The 13055-nt window shown below is 39.0% G+C and overlaps 1 long non-coding RNA gene across 1 annotated transcript in view; it reads right to left on the reverse strand.

Moving 5' to 3' along the window:
* LOC135732114 (uncharacterized) overlaps window positions 1-5266 on the reverse strand; it is a 134754-nt gene extending 129488 nt beyond the window's left edge. The window contains exon 1 of the long non-coding RNA XR_010526697.1: window positions 5093-5266. This is a non-coding gene — a long non-coding RNA (uncharacterized lncRNA). The remainder of the gene's footprint in view (window positions 1-5092) is intronic.
* Window positions 5267-13055: the final 7789 nt, after the last annotated feature.

The following is a 13055-nucleotide window of genomic DNA, read 5'->3' on the forward strand; positions in this document are numbered from 1 at the left end:
ACAAATCATAGATTTCGGTCCGAACGGACGTTTCCTTTTATGTCCCTCATACATAAGCGTAATTTGAATTCCCACCGCGCAGCGAGTCCACGTAGATACCATACGTCATCGGCGCGTTCACGTGCGCTCTGTCTGTAAAAAGCGAGAACAGCAAACTTTTCTGCTGAATTGACAACCTACACAGGAGCAACAAAACTAAATGCATCTTTTATAACAACAACAGCAAAAACTGCCTGGATCAGCAAGAGCAAAAACCCAAATTAACATCTGTAACTTTACTGCTTTACCGCGAGATGCAAACAGCTACAGGAGGCAAAGGGTCTGAAAGGGTCGTTGCACTGTTTATTTTGGTAAGGTAGGTATGCGATATGTTTGTATTGAGATGGATTCAGATATTCTACTTTGATGAAACATTGTGTTGCTTATGAAATTTGTGTTCGTTTTCCGGATTAGCATAACGATATAGTTACTACGTCTACACAATCGAACGTGTGCTTAAACTAATTCTGATGTAAACCAGTTGTTTATGTTGGTTATTTTGGAAATGTTATTCACTTTGTACTGCAAAGTTTTCTCACTGGTGAATGAGACATGAGACGTGACCGTCTGATCTGTGCGTGTTCATGTGTTTGGAAAGAGGCGTGACTTTGGATGGCGATTTGACTTGAGGGTGGGATCGGGATTTCATTGCTAGGCGGCTACCGTTAGCATTTATCAAAATGTGTTACCCTACCTTTAACTAAAAGCTAGATTAAAAGTGAGTACATTAAAGCATCTCTGGTTTTATCTGGATTAAAGGGACACTCCACTTTTTGGAAAATATGCTAATTTTCCAGCTCCCCTAGAGTTAAACATTTAATTTTTAAAATTTTGGAATCCATTCAGCCGATCTCCAGGTGTGGCGGTACCACTTTTAGCATAGCTTAGCATAATTCATTGGATCTGATTAGACCAAAAGTCCCTTGCTATAGAAAGTTACCAAGGGGACTCATTTCAAGCCCTGCGTAATATCATTGCGCCTGCTGCAGCCATGTTACGGCAGCAAAGTCCTTGATTATTACACCAGAATGAGAGTATAGTTCCTAGCCATATCGGTCTAGAAAATCGCAACTTTTAATTTCCGTCGGTCTTAGTACACGATGTAACTACAGAGGAGTGAAGTTTTAAATAGGAAAGATATCAAAACTCTTTGGTCATTTTGAGTGCGATGCTAATGGTCTAATCAGATTCAATGGATTATGCTAAGCTATGCTAGAAGTGGTACTGAATGGATTCCAAAAAGATAAAAATCAAATGTTTAACTCTAGGAGAGCTGAAAATGAGCATATTTTCAAAAAAAATGGAGTGTTCCTTTAACAGAAGGCTGATATGTGACTTGATATGAGACCAGTGCTAGTACATAAAATGTAAGAATCCCAAACAAGAGATCCTCCCATCTGACCCTCCCAGCATCCGTTTTGTTGTGTCATTAGCACTGATGTTGTTTCCTATGCCTTTGACTGGTAGCTTGTAATTGCAGGTCTAGTTATTTTCCTGCAGTCTCTCAGTAATCTGAAGAGTGCCGTTTTACAAGCTCTCCCCCTTCTTCTGTCCTCTAGTGATCAAAGCCTCCCTTTCACAGATACATTTCCCCATCAGACAATACCTCCTCACAAGCTGCTGTCAGCTCATCTTCTTTTCTTTAATTTCATCTTTAAAGTTTTTTATCTCTCTTTCTTTTTAATCCTCATTCCCCTGCCTCTCTCTCTGTTCTCCTCCTTTGTATGTGCTGTCAAGCCTGACAGGTTGTAGCTGGGAGGGACGAGTGTGGAAAGAAAGGTAGAAGCAAATTTACAACAGGACGCCACCTGGCCTTGCCTTGCAATGACTGTCAATCATAAATACACACACACACGAACAGTGCATGTCTAAGACAACATTAAACATCTGGGATTCAAAATTGTATTTAAACCTGGAGATGAATGGAACATATTAAAAACATTTTTTATAACATAATTTGGTCCACCAACTAAATATAAGCAAATTTGTAACCAAAAAATCTTGTATTAAAGGTCAGATATTCCTGCTTTCAGTGAAGCACACAAATCCTTAGATCATGCTGGGAAAAAATGGATCAGCAGGTTTTGCACTTGTGGAGCTAACAAAATAAGACATAACCGAATTAGTGCTGTTTTCACTTAAACTATAAAATTTTAATTTTTAATATAAAAAAGCTAAATAAAAACATTTTAAGTCCACTTACTAGATCTTTGAACCCCACTCTATATATTTTGAATGTATGCACACACATGCAGAGAATTTTGGGCAAATCTGCTGCACTACAATGGCATCAACAAACAGACCTAAGCTGCGTATCTGATCCCCCTTTGCCGTTGCATAACCCATATTGTGTTTTTCGGGATCACCATGGTGATAGTCAGGGGGTGAAACCTGAGTGTCAGTGTTTGTGCTCTGAGCGGCGACAGTAACCGCGGTAACTCAAAGTGACGAATGCTGCCACGGTGCATTGATGGGCTCGGGATGATGGACAGGCACTGACACAAGCTTTCAGGACACGGCTGATGACATCACGCTGTCGCCCGAGGGAGACCAGCCGGGCACCCGTGAAACCTGAGGACCTCTGTCGATCGCAACGCATACACACATGCACGCAAGACTCCAGGCTTTAATCCGGCAACTCAAACATAAAGAATTTTAGTCTGGAGACAAACGACAGAAAAAAGAAAAGCAGAGCATATCATTCCCAAAGAGAAAAGAATAAAAGAAAAAGAAACCGAACGGAGGAGAGTTCTGCCCTAAGGGTGAGGATTGGACAGGATGAACATTAACCTTCTTTTCTTCATCCAGCTTCTCTTTTGTTCTCTGTCTAACACCTGATGATTGACAGCACGGAAAAATAAAGAGAAAACTAGATGGGATCTGTTTGTTAATTTACAACATGTAAAAAGTATACATTTGTTATTGGCTTACTCCTGTGTAACTCCAAATAAAATATATTTTTGGAGGTCAAACTCCTACAAATCTTTAATATGCTTTTTTTCTTTGTTAAGTTGCTTGGCTTAATAAAATCAAACTTACAGAAGGTAAGGTGTATATTCAGAGAATGAATCTTGAATTACAATATCAATGCAAAATTTAAGGTCAATTAAAACTTTTTTTTATACATTTTACAATAATAGTAAACTCCTCAAAATTATACACAAATCTAACTATAGTAATTATGTTGTAACTTAAAGGGGCAATGGCATGAAAATCTGACTTTTTCCATGTTTAAGTGCTATGATTGGGTCCCCAGTGCTTCTATCAACCTAGAAAATGTGAAAAAGATCAACCCAGTAACTTAGCTTTGGTAAACCATTCTCTACAAGCACATGAAGAAATAGGTCGTTGAAATTTGGCTCTCCTTATGATGTCATAAGGAGCTCTTATTATAATAATACCACCCCTTAATCTGCACTATCCAACCACAGCACTGCCATTTAGTGCAGAGAAAAAGAGAGAGAGAAAATAATTCACAGCACAATTTTAACATGTTATAATAAATTTATATCTTTATATCTTTATGGTATTTTGAGCTAAAACTTCAAATATTTGCTCTGGGGACACCAAAGATTTATATGACATCTTACAAAAATCTTTTGACATGGCCCCTTTAAAAATTTTAATATGGAAATACTATGTTATGCATGGTTTTCTTTTGCATCTTCAAAGTCATCCTTTGCCTAGAACTTTTAAAAGTGTACTCCTGACATGAAAAGTGTACTTTTGTGAATCTAGGTATCTTATTTTGGGATTAGGAGCATGAAAGTTTGCTTTCAATGATTGATTTCACATTGATTTAAAGGGATAGTTCATCCAAAAATGAAAATTCTGTCATCATTTATTCACCCTCATGTAGTTTTAAACATTTTTGAGTTTCTTTATTCTTTATTTTTTTAACACAACAGAAGATACTTTGATAAATTATGGTAAGCACACAGTTAACGGTACCCATTGACTTCCATAGTAGGAAAAGGAAATACTATGGAAAACAGTGGGTACTGTCAACTGTGTGTTACCAACATTTATCTAAATATCTTTTTTTGTGTTCAACAGAATAAAAAAAAGTCATACAGGTTTAAAACAAAATGAAGGTGAGTAAAGGATGACAGAATTTTCATTTTTGGGTGAACTATCCCTTTAAATCTTTGATATGACGTTACTTATTATTTTCACAGAATGTTCTTATGAATGATGTTTTATGTAAATAAAAATAAATTACAAACAAATTACTTCAGATGGGTTTTCACACCTAATCCACCAGCTTCCTGAAGTCTCACGTTGGGATGCTTTTAATAACACTATTGAATTCCTATCTATACTGGTCTCTTATTGGCTAATTCTTTTTCATTATGCAAACCAAATCATTCATTTAAAAAAAAAGTGAAATATTTGTAAACAAATTTTAGCTTTGTTATGAAAGAAATCAACAAGTTGTCCATTATATTGAAGCATATGCCTTCATATCTTCTTTAAGATCACGAGAAACATTTACATTAAGTAAAAGATAAAAATTATTTATTCTCTGAAAGAAAGTCAAAATGAATCAAAATGCTTTGTTTGTAAATGAATAATGCAATGAAAGTAAGTAAATACAGTAACAATGGCACTAATGATGAGCAACTACTGTGCTGTCACTTCAAAGTGAAACCTATTGGTGACCCACAGTTCCTGTGCCATTCAAGGCCTGCATGCGTTTCCTTTATTCCACATAAAACTATATTTGATCTTCTTCAGTCTGGAGTCCAGATGACCCAAAGTACACATATTACTTAATTCATGCGTGAACTTTCACATGTCATGATTTATTTTCTCGAGCTCTTTGACACATACATCCTACTTTGTACTTCTACCTCTCCTGACCCCATTCACATAAACTAGAGAAAAACCACACTGACTCAGACTTGCATGCTCATGCCATCTAAAGCATTAGCTGTCTTAGACCCAGAGTTCACACATTAATCTAACATGTCGATGTCAGTCCTCCATCACACATGCACATGCGTGCGCTTATACACGCTGCTTGCGGCAAACACGTGACCAAATCGCATACCTGTCCTCCTGTGGTGCCAGCTTTTTCTCTTTACAGAAACAGCTGTCCGCTATAAACCCACACCTCTTCTTCAAAGGTCCCGGGTGCTGGGATTCACAGCTTTGTAAATGTGTGTGCTGACTTTGATGAGCGCAGGCGTCCCATTTAGCAGCTCTCTTTAAAACTCCCATAGACGGCCGCCCACTGTGTCAGGATGAGGATATTAGCCTGTCAATGAGGTGTAAACTTTGTCACAATGCTACAGTTGGCTTCAAGAGAACATTAAAGGGGAAGGATGGTGCTACTCAAGGTTGCTTCACACATAACATCCCACCTCCGTGAGGAAACGGATATGAAGCTGTTATGGCCCTGTAACATTCTGTACCACCTAGTAAGCTGTGGTCATTGTACTTGGCATCGAGTCAGCGGTTTCATCATCTATCTCCTGGTCTTTGTAGATCAATCGTTGATGCCGCAATGTCATGAATCCCATATTAATGGCATATTTCCAACCGACGCAAATATAGATACAATATTAGTAGTCCGACCCACATTAGCAAGTGAAGAGGTTCAAAGTGGTGCTCAGAACTGGTTAGACACAAAAAGTTTTGTGCAATCTCCACTAGTGCCAGCAGCCAGTCTCTGTGATGTTTGTGCATGGATATGATCTGTCCATAAAAACATTATCTCGTCCTTCCCAGGCTCCTCCTATTGTCCATTATGATCTAAAGCATTCGCTCAAAAAACGAGAGAACTTCTCCAGACAGATGTAACTTAGATCTGGCTAAATCCACACATGCAGCAAATTACCCATCATGACAGCCGCAGTCAATCCAGGATATTTACTTTCCTACTTCTGAGCAAAAAGTACACAATGACAAAGTGTCTGAGAGGATAAAAAAAGGAAACTTGAAGAAGGCCAAAAATGCTCTCTTTCCATCAACCCTCCACCCCAATCTCTCTCCTTCTTATCTGTCACTCTTTTCTCTGTTAAATCAATGCCACCAAATCTGTTTTGCTGGCACATCACAGAGTGCACAGTATATAATCCCTGGCAGTTTAATGGCAAACCCCTCTCTTTCATTTAGTCTTCCCACATGATGTGAGCAGTGTTTGTAGATAGAATCTGACGGCAGACGGAGATCAACACATTTCGGAACGCTGCCACACGTACACACACATACACACGCGCCTTTCAGTGAGGATAGTGCCGATAATGCCCCCATAAGGGCCCGGCACCAGGGGGAAGTTTAGTGTAACGTACCACCCAAAAACTTGCATTATAGTGTAAATGTTTATTAAAAGAATGCATTTGGTTTCAGCTGCAATAGGAACGTAGCAAGATTTATCTGTGGCCATATCAAGACCATCTGGAGAAGCTCAGGAAAGATTAATGATTGCATTACACCTGGATGGGACATCTCACACATTTTGTCAAACTGATACTTTATCATGGTGATACATTTATAGAGAACAAAACTGATCCAAAGACAGCACACTGAATGAATTACACTTCACCTCAGCATGCTTTATTTCATATAACAGAACCTACATTAGCATCGACGTTAGTCTAGAAAAACATGCACAAAACTGAAATCAATCATATTCCATTGTGATTTAAATCAGGTTAAAAAAAATGCCAGTGAATTGAAAAGAGTGGGGGTGTGGATGTAGGTGAAAATATGGGTAGGGGTTTCAAAAAACACTAAAGAAAGCAAAAGTTAACAAAGAGAAAAGGATTAAGTGCATCCTCGGTAGAGAAAAGAAAAGAGGGAATTGGTGGAGGAGTGGAACAGAGGGATGAAGAGGCGATAAGGAGGTAGAAAGACCGTCTTTGCTCAACCCTGTGGGAAGAGATTTGGGTGGAGAACCTCCCTCATATTCACAACACGGGGAGCAGTGTGTGTGCGTGTGTGTGTATGTGTGTGTGTGTACACTTTTTGCCCCCGCTGTGTGTGTGTGTGTGCATTTTAGATCTACAGAGAAATGTGATTTATATTTTGGAACTTTGATCTCCTAAAAGGCTTTGAGATTTACACAACAATAATTCTTCTTGGCCAGCACTGAGATAAATGATGTGCCTATGGCAGGAGTCCAGAGCAGATTTTAATAGACTGTAGAGAGAGGGACTGGAAACAGAAGACTTTCACCCTACATGTATTTGACGGCTCAAACAGACTACAGTACACATTGGAAAGAGTCAGAGGTTAAAACAGTGTATAAATATCATTGGTAATAAAAGCAAGGGCAGGGAGACTGCCGAATAACATTATAGACATCCTGTCTTTCTCATCACTGCTTTAATGTTTGCCAGTTAAGGGCCTCATGTTTCTCTTGTTTAATAAATGTTAATGGTCATGAATGATAGGTTTAGCTATGTTTGTGGAAGGAAGACAGGGTCAATATATTGTAAACCTTATGCTTTTTTCCAGCGTAAGAAGATTAAATGTCTTTTACATGTTGGCTGAAGACAGGAAGGGAAGCTATTGAGGTGAACTGAATGAGATGGATCCCAGCATCTGTTTGAAACATTTAAATTTATCAGAGCCCTAGGCCTAGCAGTGCATGTGCATGACGTTGCTGCGGGTCATGTAAGTTCGGCTGTTCAAACGCTTTTATTTTCAGAGTGTTGAATAAAAAAAAATATTATACATATGCTATTTAAATAAATTACTTTAACCACATCATTGATGGTATCCGCTGACTTCCATAGTAGGAAAAACAAATACTGTGGAAGTCCACTGTAAAAAAACAACTTGGTTATGCAAGTCAATTCAACCTACTATATTTAAGTTTTAACTTGTGATAAGTTGACGTAACTTATAAAAAACAAGTTGAATTTTCTAACCTAATTTGTTAAGTAACATAAAATATATGTTGTTTGGATATAAATATTATACAGTGTGGGTACCATCAACTTTGTGTTTACTGCTTACCATCATTTATTAAAATACAGAATCAAAAAAAGAAACTTATACAGGTTTAGAACAACATGAGGATAAGTAAATGATGACAAATTTTAATATATATATATATATATATAAATAATAGTGCCTTCTTTAGTTTTCTAAAGGAGACATTTCACAAGACTTTTAAAAGATGTCAAATAAATGTTTGGTGTCCCCAGAGTACATATGTGAAGTTTTAGCTCAAAATATCATATAGATAATTTATAGCATGTTAAAATTGCTACTTTGTAGGGGTGAGCATTTGGGTGTGTCCTTTTAAATGCAAATGAGCTAATATTTGCACTATTTTTTAGTGCCGTGGTTGGATAATGCAGATTAAAGGTAGGGTAACACATTTTGAAAAATGCTAACGGTAGCCGCCTAGCAATTAAATCCCGATCCCACCCTCAAGTCAAATCGCCATCCAAAGTCACGCCTCTTTCCAAACTCTTTCCAATGCGAAACTACCGCTCCAGTGTTTACAAATGTGGAGAAAGAGGACAGTGAAATTAAACTAATAGCGGTTTTCCATTGCATAGTACCCCACGGTTTGGTTTAGTTTGGGTCGGGTCATCTTACTTTTGTGAGCTTTTCCATTGGGTTCAGTACGTAGTACCCAATATTTTTTTACCACCTCAGTTGGGGTACCAAGTGATCCGAGCTGATACCAAACGTGACCCAAACTGTGGGGTACTATCTATGCAATGGAAAAGCGCCATAATTGATGTCTTTGTGTCAGTTTATTGTTTAAAAAGGACTGCAAGTTTGCACTTCACATATGTAACGCGAGACATTTCGACGTGATTACGCAATATGTAAGGTTGCACTGGCGCGTCACACGGCTAGAGGAAGACGAGAAGTTGTGGTTTAAAAGTGCATATTTTTTTTGCCAAAAATGACTATTGTTTAGCTAGATAAGAGTTTTAGCCCTCGTTTGGGATCGTTTAGAGGCCTTTGAAGCTGCGTTGAAACTGCTCTGAAACTGTCAACTGTTGAGATCCAATAAAGTCTATTAAATTAAGAAAAAACCTTGAAAGTTTTCCTCAAAAAAACTTAATTTCTTCTTCACTGAACAAAGAAAGACATAAACATCTTTGATGACATGGGGTGAGTAAATTATCTGGATTTTTTATGAAAGTGAAGCATTCCTTCAAGCTTCAAGTTTCTAAGTTTCTTAGCTAAGCGAACCCATTTGTTAAATTCCCATGTATCTAGTTTTAACACATCAAGTCCCAAGGCAGGCAAGTGTGAAGAAAGGCAGAAAAAGTGAGCAAAGGTGGAGGGAGCTATAAATGAAGACAGAGGGAACACATTGCATGAGCCTTTTGTCTTTTCATGTGTAATTTGTGTTCTCTTTCACCTTCCAATGAGAGTCTGATTCTGTCAGGAAAGGAATGCTCTCCAGCAGCTCTCTGAGAATGGATGACTGACAGATAGCCCTGGGTTTGGTTTCAATAACACCAAGCACAAACACTGTAAATTTACAGCTACGGATGACTCTGAAAAGATCACCCAAATCTCGGCAGTCATAACTCATTCTCTCTCTCTCTTTCTCTGCCTCTCTCTCTGTGTGTAGCAGCTGGTTGTACTCAGCATTGGGCCTGACACGGCACTTTGAAATAGCAATCAATGCCTTTATACTGCAGGGAGGACTCGTAAAAGTGTCACGACCGGGATATACGGCACCGTATTTCATCGCTTTTCTCTATTTTTAAACGCTGAGTTATGGTGGTGGAAATGTGTACCTATTAAAGGTGATATGATGTATTCTCTGCCTTGTTCTGAGGCTCATTCATCAAGTGGAGACCGAAAAGAAAACTGCACCTACTTCTTCACCCTCTTCCCTCCTCCTCTTCCTCCTCTCCTCCAGCTCCCCGGTTCTAGCGGGCTGTCGAGGGTAATTTATAGCGCGCAGGCAGTGTAACCTCCTGGCAGGCTTTGTGGAAGAAGCTTGTGCTCCTTCTCTCTTGGCAACTAATAACCTTTTATAAGGCTCAAACTTGGCCAGGCCATTGGGCACTGGAGACGAATCAAGATGGGAACAGAAGAGTAAAATGCGATTGAACCTGAGTTTTCTCTCCACAGAAAAACAAAATGAAGTGAATCATGGAAAACGAGGGAATCGTGTCTAAACAAAGTGGCAAGAGCAATCAATAAGGGCTGTGGTGATCTGAGGGCGACTTTAGCACAACGTTGTTTGATGATCATTCGGCTCTTGTTTGTGGCTCTCCGTTTGATTTAGTGTTGTAGAGACGGACAGTGAAATGGCAGGGTAGCCATATTGCAAGAGTAAGCTAAAGAAATATTTCACGGTTGTTAGCAAGACCTTAAAGTAGCATCTGGAATGAATGGATGTACATTCGCAGAGAACAAATAGTTAGTCTAGGACATTACCCAGGGCTCCCTCCAACATGTTAAATGAATTGCCTTGCATGACAAATATCATCCAGTAGCAACGTTAAAACTATATCCACAAACAGCCCACAGCCTAGATGACGTGCAAAGAAATAATATCCTGATCTCTCGAGCAATCTTGTATTTAAGGATTTCAAGTAAGACCAAATGTTTTGAGATATCCGTTTCCTTATCCAGTCTGTCTTCTGTGTTTCTCCGTTGTGGCTTGGTCTTGACAGCCGCACAGTGCAAGATTAATGAGGTGGGCGGAGTAGTATAATAAACGTTTGTTTGAAGTGACAAGGCTGATAGGTGTTGATTTACTTACACACTGATAGGCTTTTAATTGAGCGCCTCCATCTCTCGTCACATCAAAGACACTGTGACCGACAGGGCGCTCCTACATACCTCGGGCTGTGATGAGTGACAGCTGACACTTTGCCCTAGTTTTAAGATTTAGCGCTTTGAGATCTCACTCCGAAATTGTATTCAAATCCTGTATACTATTATGTTAGGGGGTTTTATTGTATTAATGTATTCATACTTTCGGGTGTAATACATTTTAGTGCAGTGCATTAAAAAACATAGGGTAACAGTTTAACACAATGTGTCATGTTAATAACCACATATCCTGCATTATGAGGGAGGATCGTGCATTTGTCAATATATAAAATAATTTTTTCTCAGAACTGATAGGGACTCCAGAGAGGTGATGAAGGAAAACATCTGTGTTTTTACTGCGAATTTTACAAGCCGCCAAGAACTCGGCTGTTGAGTTGTTATTCTTCAGGCAGCACGTTTATCTCTTTTTATTATGTGTGACAGAATGACATAACCTGCTCAGAAATCCACTTGCGAGCTTTTGAACCTTGTCAATCAAGTTTGAGTTTACCGACAAAACTAACGTAGGCTGGGTTTACATCACACTTTGTCTTTGAACTTTGTTTTGTTTGACAGAGTTAATTATTATTTCAGTTTGCGCAAGTGCGTGTGACTCAGAAATTAAATATTGGAATAAATGTGGAACTTGATGAATCAGACTAGCCTGAGGAATGGAAAGGAGATTTCATTCGGTCCATCTACACCGTGAGTCTTCTGAATGGAGCGACTGTTGCTCCACGCAAGCGTTCGCAGGGTCCAGGCACAGATAAAAACACCTTTTGATGTCTGCTTAGATTTCACACAACAATCTACAGCAATCTGATTTCTGCAGTGTGTAGCCGGGCGATTCTCCTACCCCTTCTGATAACTTTTCCATGTGGAGGACAATGGGACCTTTTGTTACAGCAAAGAGGGAGTATTTAAGTTCAGTACGTGTGTGTGTGTGTGAGTGTTTTGTTGCACATGACATGTTTGAATGCTAAATAAAGATCTGTCATTAACTGTAGGGCACGTACATATTGGCTCAGAGATAATCAGGGAGACAGAAAGACGAGTAGGTCTGCTGAGTTCTTGATGAAAATGTCGACAAGAGAGATGAGCCATTAAGCCCGAGACAGCATTCAGAGTCACAGATATCATAAAAGACGTTGATATGAGGCTTCGCTGTGATTTAACAGACTTTCATGCAACTCTTACTCGGGTTTAGTTCATCCATCTTGTATTATATTCCATTCCGTCACATGCACATGTGGTTTCATACAAATATTTATCCTGTCATCACACCATCACTCAAATCTTTGGATCAGAGAGTCTCAAGATGTTCAAATCTGATTATAGCAAAACACAGAGATGAGTCATTAAATCAACCTGAGAAGCTTCTCAGAGGATTCTGAGAAGAGATTTTTCTGTCATTTCTTACCCCGTGTGTATGTTGTGTGTGCTATTCAGACAGAACTAAATAAATCTTTATTCTCGACTCATTTTTCAGTTTTATCCCCAACAGAGATTAAACCGATAAACCCCTTCCTATCATTTCTTTCTATCTTTCACACGCAAAAACACAAACAGGGCTTCTTAGGTGAGTGCAGGTTTGTTCTCATAACAAACAGCAGGAAGAAAAAAAGTAAGATTACATGTATAATACAACTTTGACACAGTGTAGTCACCTATAGTGTGAAGTTTTTATTCACCCTATAGGGTGGCCATTCGTGCCAGTTCCGCCGGACACGTCCCGAACATGTTTTTAGGTTCGTTCTCCGGAAGTCGCGTTGGTCGACCGCATACGTCATCGAGGTTCTCACATTTCAGTTAAAATACATTAGAAAATTAAGATTCATTTCTTTTATGACATACAATAATTGTAGTTTCATTCTTACCTTGAAATGTAACGGTTGCTTGTCTGAAATTAAACCCGAAATATTAAACCTTGATGACGTATGCGGTCGACCAACGCGACTTCCGGAGAACGAACCCGAAAACATGTCCGGGACGTGTCCGGCGGAACTGCCACGAATGGCCAACCTATCACCCTATGTCATGTCATGTTGCAGGCCTATGCAACTCTTGGTAATATTAATAGATTTCAACACTGGACATTTTGTATACCTCGCTATAATAGAAAAATTTGTACCGCTGAAGCAAAGCCACACTGCTCCTAAATATTCAACCATGTTTTAAAGTGAAACACTGCCTCTTTTGTGCTTTTAAATGATTTGATCCTCAATCTTACAATCACTCAGAAGGATTGTGGGGTTTGTGAA

Source organism: Paramisgurnus dabryanus, chromosome 5 (assembly GCF_030506205.2).
Source record: "Paramisgurnus dabryanus chromosome 5, PD_genome_1.1, whole genome shotgun sequence".
NCBI classification, from domain to species: Eukaryota; Metazoa; Chordata; class Actinopteri; order Cypriniformes; family Cobitidae; genus Paramisgurnus; species Paramisgurnus dabryanus.